The sequence below is a fragment of the Eptesicus fuscus genome, chromosome 17, assembly GCF_027574615.1.
Source record: "Eptesicus fuscus isolate TK198812 chromosome 17, DD_ASM_mEF_20220401, whole genome shotgun sequence".
Taxonomy (NCBI): Eukaryota; Metazoa; Chordata; class Mammalia; order Chiroptera; family Vespertilionidae; genus Eptesicus; species Eptesicus fuscus.
Window position 1 is genome coordinate 17,369,811 of NC_072489.1, and position 20,163 is coordinate 17,389,973.

General features: G+C 43.8%; 1 protein-coding gene and 1 pseudogene across 3 annotated transcripts in view; both read left to right on the plus strand.

Annotated features, from left to right (window-relative positions):
- The window catches only part of MICU1 (mitochondrial calcium uptake 1), a 181,929-nt gene that overhangs the window by 11,644 nt on the left and 150,122 nt on the right, over positions 1-20,163 (plus strand). The gene's annotated exons all lie outside the window — the stretch shown is intronic.
- Positions 9,816-11,711, plus strand: LOC103289586 (PC4 and SFRS1-interacting protein-like; annotated as a pseudogene).

Consider the following 20,163-nt stretch of genomic DNA (forward strand, 5'->3'; position numbering starts at 1 on the left):
GTCAAGGGTACATGCCTGGGTTTTGGGCTCAATCCCCAGTAGGGGGTGTGTAGGAGGCAGCCAATCATTGATTCTCTCTCATCATTGATATTTCTATCTCTCCCTCTCTGAGATCAATAAAAATATATTTAAAAAATTTTTATAATTATATTCCATATGCTCAGAAACTAGAAGATTGAATATGTTAAATAGAAACACAGAAGATCTAGAAAAAACAAACAAAAAACAAACAAAAAAAATTGAACGGAACCTCCAGAGATGGAAACTACAATGTCTGAGTCTTAAAAAAACAAAAACAAAACATTGATGAGATTAATAGCAAATTAAACATTGAAGAATAAGACAAATCAAGGCTCGTGAAATAATCTATGAAGAGTTTTTGCTAAAAGTACTTAATTTGACTCCAATCAAGCTTTTAAATATAACTTCCAGATTACAGGAAATGAACGGATTAGAGAAACAATTTAAACCATGCTATAAGGAAGCAATTAGATAAATTTAGAATTTAAGAAATGCTATAATACATTGTTGCTCTGTTCTTTTAAAAAATTTAGGGTTGTGCTGTGATTGTACAACATGGTGAATAGACTAAATGTAACTGACTTGTATGCTTAAAGATGGTTAAAATGGTAAATTTTATGTATATTAACAACAATTTAAAAATATAACTATTTTTACCATTTTTAAGTATGCACTTAGGAGGCATTAAGTACATTTGTGTTGTTGTACAAACATTACCACCATTCATTTTCAGAACTTTTATTTCCTTTTCAAACAGAAAATTCTATACCCATTAAACAATAATTCCTCCTCCCAATCTTACTTTCAGTTTCTATGAATTTTATTCCTGTAAGTACCTCATATGAGTCAAATCATAAAATATTTGTCTTTGTGCCTGGCTTATTTTACTTAACATATGTCTTTAAGGTTCATCCATGTTGTAGGATATATCAGAATTAATTTTTTAAAAATTTTTATTATGCTAGAATACAAATATAAAACTTAACATCCTAACCATTTAAAGTGTATAGTTCAGTGGTATTAAGTACATTCAAATTCTTGTAAAGTCATCACCATCATTCATCTCTAGAACTCTTTTTATTATGCAGAAGTGAAATTCTACATCCATTAAACAACAACTCTTCATTACTCTTTTCCACCAGTTCCTGGCATCTGCTATTCTACTTTCTGTCTCTATGATTTTGAGGTGCTCTAGGCATCTCATATAATGTAGAATCATACAATTTGCCTTTTTGTGATTGACTTATTTCACTTAGCATATTGTCCTCAAGATTAATCCATGGTGTAGCATGTCTCAGAATTTCTTTCCTATTTATAGCTGGGTAATATTTCTTTGTATGTATAAACCACATTTTTTAAATTCATTCATCTGTTGACAGACACTTGGGTTGCTTCCACCTTTTGGCTATTGTGAATAACACTGCTATGAGCATGGGTGTTTTAAAATATGTTTGCTAGTTAAGCTTTTTGGACTGGATAGTTTTTTTAATTATAGTAAAATACACATAACAAATTTTGCCATTAAAATTACTTTTTAGTGTACTATTCCATGGCATTAAATACATTCACATTGTTGTGCAACCATTTCCAGAACTTTTTCATCATGCCAAACAGAAACTCTGTACCCATTAAACAATACTTCTTTTTAAAAAAAAAAAAATGTTTGGTTTGGATCAACAACTATGCATTTTTTAAAATAAATCTTTATTGTTCAGATTATTACAGTTATTCCTCTGTTTTCCCCCCATAACTCCCCTCCACCCGGTTCCCACCCCACCCTCTGTGTTTACCCCCCTCCCCACTGTCCTCATCCATAGGTGTACGATTTTTGTCCAGTCTCCTCCCGCACCCCCCACACCCCTTTCCCCCCGAGAATTGTCAGTCCACTCCCTTTCTATTCCCCTGATTCTATTATATTCCTAGTTTATTCTGTTCATCAGATTTTTTATTCACTGGATTTTTAGATTCACTTGTTGATAGATATGTATTTGTTTTCATAATTTTTATCTTTACCTTCTTCTTCTTCCTCTTCTTAAAGGATACCTTTCAGCATTTCATATAATACTGGTTTGGGAGTGATGAACTCCTTTAGCTTTTTCTTATCTGTGAAGCTCCTTATCTGACCTTCAATTATGAATGATAGCTTTGCTGGGTAAAGTAATCTTGGTTGTTGGTTCTTGCTATTCATCACTTTGAATATTTCTTGCACTCCCTTCTGGCCTGCATAGTTTCTGTTGAGAAATCAGCTGACAATTGTATAGGTACTCCCTTGTAGGTAATTAACTGGTTTTCTCTTGCTGCTTTTAATATTCTCTCTTTGTCTTTTGCTCTTGGCATTTTAATTATGATGTGTCTTGGTGTGGTCCTCTTTGGATTCCTTTAGTTTGGGGTTCTGTGCGCTTCCTGAACTTGTAAGTCTATTTCTTTCACTAGGTGGGGGAAGTTTTCTGTCATTATTTCTTCAAATAGGTTTTCAATATCTTGCTCTCTTCTTCTGGCACCCCCATAATTCTCATGTTGGTACGCTTGAAGTTGTCCCAGAGGCTCCTTACACTATCTTCATATTTTTTTATTCTTTTTGCTTTTCCAGTTGAGTGTTTTTTGCTTCTTTGTATTTCAAATCTTTGACTTGATTCTTGTGATCCTCTAATCTGCTGTTGGATCTCTGTATATTATTTTTTATTTTAGTTAGTGTATGCTTAATTTCTAGTTGGTCCTTTTTCATATCCTCTAGGGTCTTAATTTATCGGCAGTTTCTAGAAAATTCTTGAAAAACCTTATAACTGTGGTTTTGAACTCTATATCTAGTAGTTTGCTTTCCTCCATATCTGTCATTTGTGACCTGTTTCTTTGTCTCCACATTTTGGCTGCTTCCCTGTGTTGATAGAGTGGCTTTGTGTGCTAGGTGTCCTATAGGGCCCAGTGGCCCAGTAGTTAAGCCTTGATTGTTGTTGGTATCACTGGGAGGAATTGGCCTCCAGGCCAGTTGGCTGTGAGAATCAGCTGTGTCTACGATGGGAGAACTTCTGTGCTGGAGACACCCTTATGGGGCAAGACTTGCTTCAGTGGGGCTTTGGTGCTCACTGAATCTGCCCTTGAGTGTTTCCCTTATGGATCTGAGTAGTTGTGATCTGAATGTTCCCACTCTGACCACTGGGTACACTGGCTCTTGGATCTCTAAGGTGGTGCTAATGTAGCCTCTGCCTGAGGCCACCCAGCAGGAGATACAGAGAGATCTTCAGATTCTTCTTCTTTGTTTGGGGTTTGGAGGTGCCCAGATGAGGCCCAGCTGTGAAGCAATGCAAGCTGCTGTGGGGCCTGGGGCCTTCTTTTGGATGTTCTGGGTCTCTCTGACCCAGTTGCAGTTTGTTAGGTAATTTTAGAGTGCAAAGGGCCAGGCCATTCATATGCAAAAGCCTCTGCACACAGCTTGGGTGGGCGGGGTCTCCAGGAATTAACAGGGTGGAGTAAACAGCCTTGGCTGATCCTCAGCCCTGTCCTAAAAGGCCCCCTGGTCTCAGTGACCCTCAGTAATTACTGCAAGCACCTCTGAGAGAAAGCCACCTTCGAGTTCCGCCTGCTGCCGGACAGTCCAGTTTCTCCCTGTATGAGTCTGGGTCCCCAGAGTCTCACCCGGAACTGGAGTTCAGAGCAGTCAGGAGCTTGTGTCTCCCTCCTGATTGAAAAAGACAACCGCGTACTCAGCTGCCAGCCCTTTCCATGTGCGCGCCTCCGTACCTTGGCACTTTACTTCTGCACCTCCTGTGAGTCTCAGTGTGCTTTTCTCTTTCCTTCTAGTTGTAGAATTTCCACTCAGCCAGCCTTTCTGTGGTTCTGGATGATGTCCGTTTTGTCTTTTAGTTGTAGTTTTGAAGTGGTTGTGCGAGGCAGCAAGTTCAGGTGTTTACCTATGCCGCCATCTTGGTTTCTCCCCAACAACTGTGCATTTTTAAATTTGGTTTTAAAGAGAGGAAGGAGCGGGGAGAAACATCGATGTGAGAGAGAAACATCAGTGGGTTACCTCCTACATATGCTCTGACTGAGGATCAAACCTGAAATCTGGGTGTGTGTCTGACCAGAATTGAACCCGCCACTTTTTGGTGTAAGGGAGGATGCTTCAACCAACTAAGCCACACTGGCCAGGGCAAACAATTTTATTCTCTCCTCTCTTCAGTCCCTGGTTCCCTATTAACCTCTATTCTATTTTATATCTCAAAAACTTTGCCTATTTTAAACACCTCCTATAAGTAGAATCATACAATTTTGTTCTGTTGTGTCTGGTTTATTTCACTTAACATAATGTCTTCAAGCTTCATCCTTGTTATAAGATGTATCAGAATTTCATTCCTTTTAAAATCTGGGCACCTTATTTTTAGTATTTTTTATTTTTATTAAATCTATTTAGGTGACATTGGTTAATAAAATTATATAGGTTTTAAGTGTATGTTTCTATGATATATAATTTGTATATTGCATGGTGTGCCCACCACCCAAAGTTAAATTTTCTGTCACCATATATTTGGCCCCCTTTATGCTTCTCTAGCTCTAACCCCCCTTCCCTGTGGTAAGTACCATACTGTTGTCTGTGTCTATTAGTTTTTGTTTGTTTTTCTTGTTTGTTCATTTGTTACTTTCAGTTTTATATCCCAATATGAGTGAAATCATATGGTTCTTAACCTTTTCTGACTGACTTATTTCACTTAGCATGATATTCTCAAGGTCCATCCATGTTGTCGAAAATGGCAGTATTTCATCTTTTCTTATGGCCGAATAGTATGCCATTGAATATAGGTACCACATCTTCTTTATCCAATCATCTATCAAAGGACACTCATTGTTATGTCTTGGACACCACTAATAATGCTGCAATGAAATAAAGGTACATATATCTTTGTGAATAAATGCTTTCAATTTTTTGGGGTAGGTACTCAGAAGAGGGGTTGCTGGGTCACATGGTAGGTAACTATTCTTAATTTTTTTAGGAATTGCCATACAGTTTTCATCAGTTTACATTCCCACCAGCAGTGAATTTCCTTTTTAAGGCTGAATAATATTCCATTATGTATGCATGCACACATTTTTTTATCCACTTTTCTATTGATGGACATTTCAGCTATTCTACCTATGGCTATTGTGAATAATGCTGCTATGAACACTGGTATGCAAGTATCTACTTGAGTCCCTGCTTTTAATTCTTTTGGATATATATCTAGGAGTGGAATGCTGGATCCTGTTGTAATTCTATGTTTAACTGTTTTCCATAGCAGCTGCACTATTTTACATTCCCACCAGCTGTGCACAAGGGTCCCACATTTTCTCCAACAGTTGTTATTTTCTGCTTAAAAAAAAAGCCATCCTAATGGGTGTGAGGTGGTATCTCATTGTGGTTTTGATTTGCATTCCCCTAAAGTTGAGCATCTTGTATTTATTTGTATATCTTCCTTGGAGAAATGTCTAATCAACTCTTTTGACCATTTTTAATTGTATTTTTGTTGTTGTTGTTGTTGGACTAGATAGCTTTTAAATCAAAATATAAGATTTCTTAAAAATGGCAAATTGATTCCATGGATTTGAAATGCTATTTAGGTTAGAAGAAAAGGAACAAAAATGTCCATTTCCATGATTAGAATAGCAAGGATAGATAATAGATATGTTTATGATTAGAGTATTACTTTGCATTTTAATGAAATGTTTGCATTAAAAGGAAGCATTTAAACATTTTATATTTATGTAATATTTTAGTGAAATTTATATTATATTGTACAGTTTTTATTTGAATTATCACCATCACCAGAATCCTCTTATATTACCTCCCCAGCAAACATTTATTCATAATTTATTGTGTGTAGGCACTGTGCTCAGCATTTTACAAGCATTTTCTTATTTAATTCTCTTTATAGTCATTTGCAGTGTTATTATTCCTGTTTTATGGAAGCTCTAAGTTGCCAAGTCTGGAATCACAGGTTTGACTGATTTCAAAATTAATAGCCACTAAAGTCAAGTTAGTAAGGTCTGGTATCTAGATTAATTAACTAGATTACCTTGAGTAAGACACTTAACTTTCTGGGTCTCAGTTTACTAAAACAAAACAAAATGTACAACAATATAAACTTAGCTACATGTTTAGTACCACTTTAATTTGTGGTATTCTAATTTTGGCTTTCATTAAATCCTAAAGTTTAAAATATCTTTATGTAAGCAAGGGAAATCTTTTTTAGAAGTACCTAGAAAAATAGAGAACAGACTGACAGCTGTCAGAGGTGAAGGGGTTGTTTGCAGGGGCTGAGTGAAAAGGTGAAGGGATTAAGCAAAAAAAAAAAAAAAAACCTCACAAAAATACACACAACAAATTCGCAGGCACAGACAATAGTGTGGTGATTACCAGAGGGATAGGGGGGTGGGGGCAGATTAGAAGAGGATATAGAGAGGATAAATGGTGATGAAAGGAGATTTGACTTAGAGTGGTGAACACACAATGCAATGTACAAATGGTGTATTATAGAATTGTACACCTGAAACCTATATAATTTTATTAACCACTGTCACTCCAATAAATTCAATAAAAAATAAAAATAAAGAAATAAAAGTACCTGGATAAATAAGTTGGAATAAAGGTTTAAAAGGAAGTAAAACATTCTATGAAATATCTACTCTTGCTGTCAACCTAGTAGGTTTGTTTTTAGAGAAAACATAAATATAGACAGGTTGTTATAAAAGAGTATCTATAAAGATGTACGTTGCTCTGAATGCTAAAAAAAAATTCCACTGAAATTGTTATTAAGGCAGAAAGAGACTTCATTTGCCAGAAATATATGTTATTCTTACAGATTGGCCCATAGTACACTCAATTCTTTGCTGTTGAAGGAGACTGAATAACATGTCATATACCTACGCTTGAGTTCTGACATGGAATTGTTATTATATTTTAATACAAGTGCCCAATTTTCTATATCTGGAAATTGAATATAATGCAAATGAACATTGGAGCACTTATAAAATACAGAATTCTCGGCAAATGCAAGGTGGCATCTTATTAAATATTGATTCCTTCATTCTGTTTTCACATATCATTTCTATATCACAGTAGGATTTAGAGGTTTTAATTTAATAGGGAAGCCCATAAAGTATTCTGTGTTCTACAGTGCATATAATGCATTATTGTTGATCAGTATTTTACATTTTTTTCCTTTTACCCTGAAGTGTGTGTGTGTGTGTGTGTGTGTGTGTGTGTGTGTGTGTTTTAATTTACTCTTTCTAGCTCTGGCTGGTGTGGCTTAGTTAGTTGAGCATCATCCTGTGTACCAAGAGGTTGCTGGTTCAATTCCCCGTCAGGGCACATGCCTGGGTTGCTAGCTCTATTCCTTGTAGGGGACATGCAGGAAGCAGCCAATTAATGATTCTCTCTCATCATTGATGTTTTTTATTTCTTTCTTCGTCTCCCATCCTCTCTGGAATTAAAAAAAAAAAAAGAAAAGAAAAGACTTCTAAGTCCAGTGTACTTTGTTTTTTTACACAGCATTGTTCCCTTCTCTCTTTTTGTGTTAAGAAATACTTTCTCTTTATAGGAAGGGCTGGTGAGGGCTGAATACTAGGGAAAGACAAAAGAAGGCATTTAGATTACCATCTGTGTTGACTTACTGTTAAGCAGAAGTTCTGTATGGGGATAAAGACTGGGCATTTGTGTTTTCTCTGACTTAGAAACTTGACCATGGATGATGGAACAGGAAACCCAATTCTTATTAATAGCTCTCTTTGGTCTTGAGAACTGTCAGGCTAAAAGCACCTTGGAATGACTTGCAAATTTAAGGTATGGATAGAAGAAGAGAAAAAAAAATAAGGAAAGCAATAAAGAGAAAATAAACAGGGAATAAAGTTGCATTTCATGAAGCTGGCAGAATGCTCTGAAACCATTGTTTCAGATCCTAACCTATTTGTAAATAAATTTTTTTAAAATATATATTTTATTGATTTTTTACAGAGAGGAAGGGAGAGGGATAGAGAGCTAGAAACATCGATGAGAGAGAAACATCGACCAGCTGCCTCCTGCACACCCACTACCGGGGATGTGCCCGCAACCAATGTACATGCCCTTGACCGGAATCGAACCTGGGACCCTTCAGTCCGCAGACCGACACTCTATCCACTGAGCCAAACCGGTTTCGGCTGTAAATAAATTTTAAAGTGGTATTATTTTAATACTAGAGGCCCGATGCACGAAAATTCATGCAAGAGTAGGCTTTCCTTCCCCTGGCTTCTAGCACAGGCTTCCCTCTGGCACCCAGGACCCAGGCTGCCGACACCGGCTTTCCTCTGGCACCCAGGACCCGGGTTGGCTTCCGTCCAGCCGCCCACAGGCACCCGGAATCCAGGCTGGCTTCCCCCTGGCCCCGGCTTCGTCAGGAAGGACGCCTGGAAGACGTCCGGTCTAATTAGCATATTACCCTTTTATAATTATAGATTTTATTTTTTAAGAGCTTCTTGTTTTCAATTCTGGTCAGAATAATTCTGGTCTTATATTTCCCTCAGGATTTGAGTATACTCATTTTCTCTTGTGAGGATTATATACTTATCAGGAAACTATTAATGGTTATGATGCATTTGATCTGTAGAGTTTAGCAGAAGCAGCTTAAGAATATATTTTGAAAGATTAAGTTAAAGTAGTTTCTTTACAGGTCTTACCCAGTGTTACATATATGTTTTTGTTTTGTTAGCTTCTCTTGTCTGTACAAAATAGGAATGAGATTACTGAGTATTAGCTACTCTTAATGTTGTAAGTTAGTTTTGGTTAGTTTTCCATATCTCTAACATCTTTCTCAACAGGGTTTCTCATCTGAACCACAGAATTATATATATATTTCAGTGATTACTTTCTCAATTTTCCTCCTATTTGGCACAAAACCACTACCATTCTAGACATGTAGGATAACAGTTAGTTCATTGCCCAGTAGATGTCTTTGTTCTCTCATGGAACACCTGTTGAGAAAGGCTGCAAGAGTTCCGTAACTGTTTTGTCCTTAACTCCCCACAGATGCTACATAGGGAAAGAGCAAGTTGTAACCGATGAAAGAGTGCAAGTAAGAAAGACAGCAGGGATTTTTATCTGTTTTATACTGTTTGGAGAAATATTGTGAGCAGTCATATATGTAATTGAGTATTTCCTCAAGGAATATGAGATGTGTAGTCATTGTGATTGAATGTAGGCAAATGATATTTACAAATGGAAAATGCCTTATAGTAGGAAATACTGTTTTAAACTCGACTCTTTTTTAAGGAGTTTTAGGTTCAAAGAAAAAAATTGAGTGAAAAATTCAGAGTTCTGTATACCCCTTCATTCTTTCCCCGTTTCCCCTTTTTTAACATCTTGCTTTAGTGGGACACATTTGTTACAACTGATGAGCCAATATTGATATATTATTAAGTAAAGTACAGAGTTTACATTAGGGTTCACGCTTAGTGTTGTACATTCTATAGTTGTTTTTTATTGTGGTGGAAAACACAGAACATTAAATTTATCATCTTAAATTCAGTAGTGTTAAATATATTCACATTGTTGTATAACAAATCTTTAGAACACTTTATCAGAAATAACTTTTAAAAATGTATCACAGGTGTAATATATATGAGGCTGGTAAAATTATGGGTTTATTTCCTTTTCATTTTTCAAACTTTCAATAACATTAAAAGAAAAAGCCTCTGTAAGAAAGAGCTGGCCAGCGGCTTGCCTGGGAGCCTAGAGGCAACCCCGGATTTTGACCTTTGGGACTTTGAACCCCTGGAATCACCCCTCGAGAAACATGACTCTTAATTTCAAACCTGGAGACCTTATCTTCAAGATGAAAGGTTATCTTCATTTGGTCAGCTCAAGCATATGTGTCATCTGATGTTGAAGTTTCAAAAGAAATAGACTTCCCACAGACAAACTGTCCATTTTCTTTTTTGGAACTCACGAGACTGCTTTTTTTTTTAGGACCAAAGGATATATTCCCTTATTCAGAAAATATGGAAAAGTATGGAAAAACAGATAAATAAAGGGTTTTAATGAAGGTTTATGGGAGATAGATTGTTGTATCGCAAGTTGGCAAGCTAGACAAGACGCCTAATGAGCCAGTTAGTTAGGAGTCATCTTTATTGCGCGCAGGTTCAGAGCATATTACCTCTGTCAAATTCTGAACTAACACAGGAGGGAGTATTTTCTTTTTTATATCCTTCTAGTTCTTTGTGTAAGACAGCTTGTAACCTTGAATACATATTATATCTAATCAACACCTGTAATATCTATACAGACAACTTGCAACTTTGAGTATATATTATATCTAATCAAACACCTGTAACCTTGGATGAACAAACACTTGGCAGAATATGGGAATTAATATAGTGTATCAGCCCCTTTAGACGGCTAGCTTGCAAGGTCAGACAGTTAAGTTTATCTTTTCTATTATTCAAGCTAAAAAACAAAGTTATATTTTATAGAATAAGAGACTATCTAGCCCTAACCGGTTTGGCTCTGTGGATAGAGCGTTGGCCTGTGGACTGAAAGGTCCCAGGTTCAATTCCGGTCAAGGGCATGTACCTTGGTTGCGGGCACATTCCCAATAGGGGTTGAGCAGGAGGCAGCTGATCGATGTTTCTCTCTCGTCGATGTTTCTAACTCTCTATCCCTCTCCCTTCCTCTCTGTAAAAAATCAATAAAATATATTAAAAAAAGAGATTACCTAAAAATAGCAGAGTAGTTCAAACAGCAGTTTTCCAAAGGAGGGACCACCATGCTTCAAGATAACAATCCGAAAGTGAAATTTTCAAGTCAACAGGCATCAGCTAAAGCAGTGGTCGGCAAACTCATTAGTCAACAGAGCCAAATATCAACAGTACAACGATTGAAATTTCTTTTGAGAGCCAAATTTTTTAAACTTAAACTTCTTCTAACACCTCTTCTTCAAAATAGACTCGCCCCGGCCGTGGTATTTTGTGGAAGAGCCACACTCAAGGGGCCAAAGAGCCGCATGTGGCTCGTGAGCCGCGGTTTGCTGACCACTGAGCTGAATGATCAAATGTGTCATCTGATGTTGAAGTTTAAAAAGAAACTAGTGTTTCAAAGAATGATAATGACCATGAAGTAAAAGGCAGCAATGAGGATGTGAGTAAAGCAATTGACATAACCTTTCCTAAATCTACCAGAAGAGGAATGAAGAGAAAGGCAGAGAAGCAATAGAAACCAAGGAGGCAGGAGCAGTGACTGCAGCAACAGCATCTATTAATCTAAAAGTGAGTCCTAAAGGAGGACGACCTGCTGCTACAGAGGTCAAGATTCCAAAACCAAGGGGCAGACCCAAAATGGTAAAACAGACCTGTACTTCAGAGAGCGATACAGTGACTGAAGAAGATAAAAGTAAAAAGGGGCAAGAAGAAAAAACAACCTAAAATGCAGCTTAAAAAGGATGAAGAGCGCCTGAAGGAAGATTAACGAAGGAAAGAGCCAGACAAATAAAGAAGGGAAGGAAAAAGTTGAGTCAAAAGTGAAAACTTTAGCTAAAATGGGTTACATCAACCTCTGATTCTGAAGAGGAAGGAAATGATCAAGGAGGGGAGAAGAGAAAAGGTGGAAGAAACTTTCAGACTGCTCGGGGAAGGAATGTGCTGAAAGTCCAACATGAGAAAAAAACAGCAGGTAGAAAACGCAAGCAAGAATAACAAGTGGAGAGAAAACCAAGATGGCGCCATAGGTTAAACACCTAACCCGCAGCCGGGCACAACAATTTCAAAAATACAACTAGAGGTCAGAACGGTCATCGTCCAGAACCACAGGAAAGCTGGCGGACTGAAATGCCCACAGCTGGGGAGAAGGAGAAGGCCACGGGGACAGTCGGGGGAGCCGCAAAAGCCTGAGGTATGGAGAAACGGACGGAGACACGAGCACGCGCGCCTGCGGGGAGGATAGAGCCGGAGAGGAAGGGGCGGCTGACGGCCTGGCCGGCGTTCACTGGCAGGAAGGAGATAAAGGCTCCGGATTGCGCTGAGCGCCGGCTCCGACTGCACTGAACCCCGTTCCGGGCGAAACCCTGGGAAGCCAGGCGCAGGCTGGGGGAATGAATCTGGGCTGTGGGGCGCAGGCACAGAGGAGCGGGGGAAGGCAGAGCTCCAGAGGCGCGCGCAGGAAGGGGCGCAAAGGACGGACTGTTGCCTGCGCCACTGAACTGCCCTAGCGGGAAGGAGACAAGGGCTCCGGACCGTGCTGAACCCCAGTTCCGACTGCACTGAACCCCAGTTCCGGGCGAAACCCTGGGAAGCCAGGCACAGGCTGGGGGAATGAATTTGGCCTGTGGGGCAGAGGCACAGAGGAGCGGCGGCTCCAGAGGCACACACGGGAGGGCGCGCAGAGGAGGGACTGTTGCCTGCGCCACTGAATGGCCCTGCTGGGAAGGAGACAAAGGCGCCAGACTGCGCTGAGACCCAGTTCCAACTACATTGAAACCCAGTTCCAGGCAGCGGGCGAAACTCCAGGGCGCGTTTCTCTCAGAGGTGTTTGCAAGGAATACAGAGGGACACAGACACAGGAGCCTCATGTCTCCTGCACAGCAACTCTTCCTATATAGACAAAGAGGGTCCTCATGGACAATTGGCCTGGAGGACAATTCCTCCTAGTGACACCAACAACAATCAAGACTTAACTGTAGATACTCACTCAGTTTCGCAACTGCGCCGCCCCCGCAGGCCGCCCGGCCCGGGGCACTGGGGACGCCGCGGCGGCAGCGGCTTCCGGAGCCCGGCGGCCGCCCAGCGCCCATCCCCGCCGCGAGGCCCCCCGCGCGCCTGGTTCCGCGGGCCGCGCGCCCCGCACAACGGACGGAGGCCCGGGCGCCCTCTCCGTGCACCTCCCGGCGCCACTAGACCTCAGTAGAGTTGACTGAATTCAAGGGATTAAGAAGAACAAATTGGGGAATTCGAAAAAGATGACGGCGGAGGTGAAGGCTGATGTGTTGCCTCACATGGCAGTTTCGGAAATACAACTGGAACATGGACTAGTGAGGGTGGCGACTGCTGCTCGCGTCTCCCCAGACCGGGCGGCTGCTCCTCTCAGTCAGCACCGCAGCCGGGGCCATGGGCTCGTGGGCGCCGCAGCAGCTGCTGTGGCGGCGGCCGCGGACTCGGCGCAGCAGCTCTCTGTGAAGGAAGAGACCATCTTTCTGCAGGAGGGGCGCATCCGCGCCACCGACCTGGCCGAACTGCGCAGTGAGATCCTCGAGGCCCCGGAGGCCGCCAACACCGATTTGGAGGATTCTTAGGAGTTCTCATCTTACATTCAAGCCCTTTAAGCCATTTTGACAGAGGAGAATCAAGAAGGCGGCTAAGTTAAACAAAGGAACTGCGAACTCCACCGCGCACAGCAATTTCAGGGGCACGAATGGAGGACAGAGCCTCTGCCATCCAGAACTACAGGAGAGATGGCTGAATGGTAGATTTATAGCTAAGAGGGAAGAGGAAACCAGCGAAATCGGAGGGGATGAGGTGTGGAGGCGCGTGGGTCTGGTTGGTGGCGGGGGAAAGGGGCTTTTGTTCCAAACCTAGGGGAGATTAGCTCTCCATCACACTGAAATCCAGCTTCTGGGGACCCGTGGGAGACCCAGATGCCTGCGGGGAGAGGCGGGACTCTTGCGGAGGTGCCAAGCGCCCCTGGGTCTGGGGGAGGCCGCGCTCCCCTGGGTCCGAGTGAGGCCAGGGGTCAATAGATCCAGTTGAGGCCTCGCGCATCTAGGCCCGGGTGAGCCCAAGTGGCCCTGGGTCTGGGAGAGGCCAAACATCCCTGGGTCCAGGTGAGACCATGTGTCCCTGGATCGGGTGAGGCCTCGTGAACCTAGGCCCGGGTGAGCCCAAGTGGCCCTGGGTCTGGGAGAGGCCAAGCGTCCCTGGGTCCGGGTGAGACCATGTGTCCCTGGATCCGGGTGAGGCCTCGTGCACCTAGGCCCGGGTGAGCCCAAGTGGCCCTGGGTCTGGGAGAGGCCAAGCGTCCCTGTGTCCGGGTGAGACCATGTGTCCCTGGATACGGGTGAGGTCTCGTCCACCTAGGCCCGGGTGAGCCCAAGTGGCCCTGGGTCTGGGAGAGGCCAAGCGTCCCTGGGTCCGGGTGAGACCATGTGTCCCTGGATCCAGATGAGGCCTCGTGCACCTAGGCCCGGGTGAGCCCAAGTGGCCCTGGGTCTGGGAGAGGCCAAGTGTCCCTGGGTCCGGGTGAGACCATGTGTCCCTGGATCCGGGTGAGGCCTCGAGCACCTAGGCCCGGGTGAGGCCACGTGCCCCTGGGTCTGGAAAAGACCAAGCGCCCCTGGGTCCAGGTGAGACCATGTGTCCCTGGATCCGGGTGAGGCCTCGTACACCTAGGCCCGGGTGAGCCCAAGTGGCCCTGGGTCTGGGAGAGGCCAAGCGTCCCTGGGTCCGGGTGAGACCATGCGTCCCTGGATCCGGATGAGGCCTCGTGCACCTGGGCCCGGGTGAGCCCAAGTGGCCCTGGGTCTGGGAGAGGCCAAGCGTCCCTGGGTCCGGGTGAGACCATGTGTCCCTGGATCTGGGTGAGGCCTCGTGCACCTAGGCCCGGGTGAGCCCAAGTGGCCCTGGGTCTGGGAGAGGCCAAGCGTCCCTGGGTCCGGGTGAGACCATGCGTCCCTGGATCCGGATGAGGCCTCGTGCACCTAGGCCCGGGTGAGCCCAAGTGGCCCTGGGTCTGGGAGAGGCCAAGTGTCCCTGGGTCCGGGTGAGACCATGCGTCCCTGGATCCGGGTGAGGCCTCGTGCACCTAGGCCCGGGTGAGCCCAAGTGGCCCTGGGTCTAGGAGAGGCCAAGCGTCCCTGTGTCCGGGTGAGACCATGTGTCCCTGGATCCGGGTGAGGCCTCGTGCACCTAGGCCCGGGTGAGCCCAAGTGGCCCTGGGTCTGGGAGAGGCCAAGCGTCCCTGGGTCCGGGTGCGACCATGTGTCCCTGGATCCAGATGAGGCCTCGTGCACCTAGGTCCGGGTGAGCCCAAGTGGCCCTGGGTCTGGGAGAGGCCAAGCGTCCCTGTGTCCGGGTGAGACCATGTGTCCCTGGATCCGGGTGAGGCCTCGTGCACCTAGGCCCGGGTGAGCCCAAGTGGCCCTGGGTCTGGGAGAGGCCAAGCGTCCCTGGGTCTGGGTGCGACCATGTGTCCCTGGATCCAGATGAGGCCTCGTGCACCTAGGACCGGGTGAGCCCAAGTGGCCCTGGGTCTGGGAGAGGCCAAGCGTCCCTGGGTCCGGGTGCGACCAGGTGTCCCTGGATCCAGATGAGGCCTCGTGCACCTCGGTCCGGGTGAGCCCAAGGGGCCCTGGGTCTGGGAGAGGCCAAGCGTCCCTGGGTCCGGGTGAGACCATGTGTTCCTGGATCCAGATGAGGCCTCGTGCACCTAGGCCCGGGTGAGCCCAAGTGGCCCTGGGTCTGGGAGAGGACAAGCGTCCCTGGGTCCGGGTGCGACCAGGTGTCCCTGGATCCGGATGAGGCCTCGTGCACCTAGGCCCGGGTGAGCCCAAGTGGCCCTGGGTCTGGGAGAGGCCAAGCGTCCCTGTGTCCGGGTGAGACCATGTGTCCCTGGATCCGGGTGAGGCCTCGTGCACCTAGGCCCGGGTGAGCCCAAGTGGCCCTGGGTCTGGGAGAGGCCAAGCGTCCCTGGGTCCGGGTGCGACCATGTGTCCCTGGATCCAGATGAGGCCTCGTGCACCTAGGTCCGGGTGAGCCCAAGTGGCCCTGGGTCTGGGAGAGGCCAAGCGTCCCTGGGTCCGGGTGCGACCATGTGTCCCTGGATCCAGATGAGGCCTCGTGCACCTAGGCCCGGGTGAGCCCAAGTGGCCCTGGGTCTGGGAGAGGCCAAGTGTCCCTGGGTCCGGGTGAAGCCAGAGCCTGGGTCCGGGTGAGGCCGTGTGCCCCTGGATCCATCCGGGTGAGGCTGGGTCCCAGGCCCGGGTGAGACCACGTGCCCCTTGGGTATGGGTGAGGCCACGTGCCCCTTAGTCCGGGTGACGCCGTGCCCCTGGGTTCGGCCGAGACCAAACCAGAGGGAGTCGGACCTCCGTTACCGCCATTTGTCCACCATCCAGAGCTGGGGGGTCAGTGCTGACATGTACACATAAGGAACTACTGGACATTGAAATTGAGTCTCAAAAGAACTGTTGGTCCAGGGGGAAGCTCGCTACAGACTGATTCATTTGCCTGTCAGCATAACTATTATTGCTCGTCTCACATTCAGTGCTTATTAGTATATATCTAGTGACATATGATCTCGCTCATCTAGGGGAAATGATGAACAACATAGACTGAGGAACAAGAACAGAACCAGAAGCAAGGAGGCATCGATCGGACTATCGGGCCTCAGAGGGAGGATAGGGGAGGGTAGGGGGAGGGTGGGGGGAGGGGGAGAGTTCAACCAAAGGACCTGTATGCATGCATATAAGCCTATCCAACGGTTAAGTTCAACAGGGGATTGGGGCATGCGTGGGGAGAGGAGTGAGATGGGAATGGGGGGATGAGGACAAATATGTGACACCTTAATCAATAAAGAAATTTAAAAAAAAAAAAAAAAAAAAAAAAAAAAAAAAAAAATTTGCTTCAAAGACTGAATAAAATTATGCCCACAAAAAAAAAAAAAAAAAAAAAAAAAAAAAAGAATAACAAGTGGAAACTGAGCTCCAAACAGCATGTAATCTACAGTAATGAAAAATACTAATGTTCAAAGCATTAATCCAGCTACTGAATAGAAAATACAAGTAGAGCCAATAAGAGATGAAGATCTTGAGACACACTCGGACTGAATATCATTCCTCCTTTGATGAAAGAATGTTCCAGATTCTAAATTGAGTACTTCATTAATGGCATTATTACTGTGTGTGATTTTCTTTGTTTGTTTGTTTGTTTTTAAATATGTATTTTTATTCTTTTCAGAGAGGGAGGGAGAGGGAAAGAGAGAAACATCAATGATTACAGAGGATCATTGATCGGCTGCCTCTTGCATGCTCCCTACTGAGGATCGAGCATGTGCCCTTGCTCGATCACAACCTGGGCATGTGCCCTTGATGGGAATCGAACCTGGGACTCTTCAGTCCACAGGCTGACGCTCTATCCATTGAGCCAACCGTCCAAGGGTATTACTGTGTTTTGATTGAAATTTCCTGTAAGGTACACACTATATCCTAAGGTTAGTCACTATTCCTGTTGAAAGTTTTTTTCCAAGCTTAAAATTAAGTTTTGTGTTTGAAAATTAGCATAAGCACAGATTAAGATGATGATTGTACATTGTTTCATTTAGAAAATATAAAAAATTAATTTTGTTTTCAAGTTAGGTATTAAACTGGAATAGCTATTATATCCTAGAGCAGGAGTCCTCAAACTTTTTAAACAGGGGGTCAGTTCACTGTCCCTCAGACCATTGGAGGGCCAGACTATAGTTTAAAAAAAACTATGAACAAATTCCTATGCACAATGCACATATCTTATTTTGAAGTAAAAAAACAAAATCGCAAAAAACACCCGCATGTGGCCCGCGGGCCGTAGTTTGAGGACGCCTGTCCTAGAAAATGGGGCAGTTGTTCCCTTCCCTTGACATTGCTTTGTTGTTTAAGTCTTTAGAATTTTATTCTTTTTTTAAAAAAATAAATTTTATTAATTTTCTACAGAGAAGAAGGGAGAGGGATAGAGAGTTAGAAACATTGATCAGCTGCCTCCTGCACACTCCCCACTGGTCATGCGCCTGCAACCAAGGTACATGCCCTTGACCGGAATCGAACCTGGGACCCTCGAGTCCACAGGCCGACACTCTAGCCAGTGAGCCAAACCAGTTAGGGCAGAATTTTATTCTTTTTAATCCTGAGAGACGTAGCCTTGTTAAGAAAACAAAAATGAAACTATAACCAAAATTTTAAAATAAAGCTTTTTTTAAAAAGAAAAGAGCTGACCAGTGGTAGTATGGGAGATCATCTTTTCCAGAAAATGGAACATCTTTCTTGAGCTTGACCAGGCCTGTGTGGCAATCCATGAGTATAGATAAAGATAAGCAAAAAGTTTAATCTCTCTGATAGCAGGAGCAGAGCTTTGTTTTTGTGATGGTAGTGCTTGGAATGTGGAAGAAGTGGTTGTTTAAATTGGTATGGATCAGATAACATTATTATAGCCATTTCTCTACATTCTGCCTATATTTTTGTTGATCATTATGGCATTATTCCTCCAAATACTGCTCTTATCTTAATTATATGGTTTTATGAAATTAGAGTTATAGGCATGATCCATGTCTACAGCTAGCTCCCTATTTTTGGTTTTGACACATGGGAGAATATAGAATCTCAGCTTGAAGAAGAATGCTTATACACTCAACAAAGTGGGTATGCAGGGAGTGTACCTTAACATAATTTAGGCCATATATGACAAGAAGGCCATAGCTAACATCATACACAGTGGTGTAAAGCTGAAAACTTTTCATCCAGGATCAGGAACAAGACAAGGATGCCACTTTATTCAACATAGTATTGCAAGTCCTACCCAGAGCAATTAGGCAAGAAAAAGAAATGAAAGGCATCCAAATTGGAAATCAAGAAGTAAAACTACCACTGTTTGCAAATGGCATATTATATATAGAAAACTCTAAAGACCACCAGTAAACAGAACTAATAAATTCAGTAAAGTTTCAGGATATAAAATCAATATACAAAATCTGTTGCATTTCTCTACACTAACAAACTATGATAAAGAGAAATTAGAAAATAATGTAATTTACAGTTGCATCAAAAATAATAGAATAGCTAGGGTTAAATTTAACCAAGGGGGTGAAAGACCTGTACACTAAAAACTGTAAGACATTGATGAAAGTAATTGAAGAAGACACAAATAAATGGAAAGATATTTTGTGCTCATGGTTTGGAAGAATTAATATTATTAAAATGTCTATATTACCCGAATATAGCAGATTCAATGCCATCTTTATCAGAAGTTCAATGGCATTTTTCACTTAGATAGAACAAATAGTCCTAAAATTTATATCCTACCTAATAAAAAGGGAATATGCTAATTGACCCTCACACCATCGCAAAGATGGCAGCATCCATAGCCAATAAGGAGGGAATATGCTAATTGACTGTCCTGCCCTCAAAGATGGTGGTGCCCACAGCCAATAAGGAGGGAATATGCTAATTGACTGCCCCGCTCTCAAAGATGGTGGTGTCCACAGCCACAATATGGTGGCGCCCAGTCCCCTTAACCCCGCTGGAGTGATAGGCATGCGGCAAGGCCAGGCCCACCCCCAGGCAGGCCTGGCCTTGCCGTGCACCTGCCTCCAGAGTCCCCCAGTCCCCTCAGCCCCCCAGCCTCCCAGGGCAGGCCTGAGGCACAGGCAAGCCTCAGATGGCAGCTGCCCAGCCACCCAGCTGCCCAGGGCTGGCCGAGGCTTGTGCTGTCGGCAATGGAAGCAGCAGAGGTGTGATGGGGGCGTCACCTTCCCCTGATCGCCGGGTCGCCTCCTGACCCTGAGGGCTCCCAGACTGAGAGGGGGCAGGCTGGTTTGAGGGACCTCTCTCCAGTGCATGAATTTTCATGCACCGGGCCTCTAGTAGAACCATAAAAGACCTTGAAAGACAAAGCAATGCTGAGAAAGAAAAAAGAATCTGGAGGCATCATGCTTTCTGATTTTATACTATATTACAAAACTTTAGTACTCAAACAGTGTGGTATTGATATAAAAACAGACATAGATTGCCCTAACTGTTTTGGTTCAGTGGGTAGAGCATTGGCCTGTGGACTCAAGGGTCCCGGGTTCGATTCCGGTCAAGGGCATGTACCTTGGTGCGGGCACATACCCAGTAGGGAGTGTGCAGGAGGCAGCTGATCGATGTTTCTCTCTCATCAATGTTTCTAACTCTATCCCTTTCCCTTCCTCTCTGTACAAAATCAATAAAAATATTTTTTAAAAAACAAACAGACATAGATGAATGGAACAGAATAGAGAGCCCAGAAATCAACCCATCCATATATGGTCAATTAATTTATGACTAAGGAGCCATGAATACACAAAGGAGGAAAGAACAGTCTCTTTAGTAAATTGTGTTGGGGAAACTGGATAGCCATATGCAAAAGAATGAAATTGGGCCACTATCTTACACC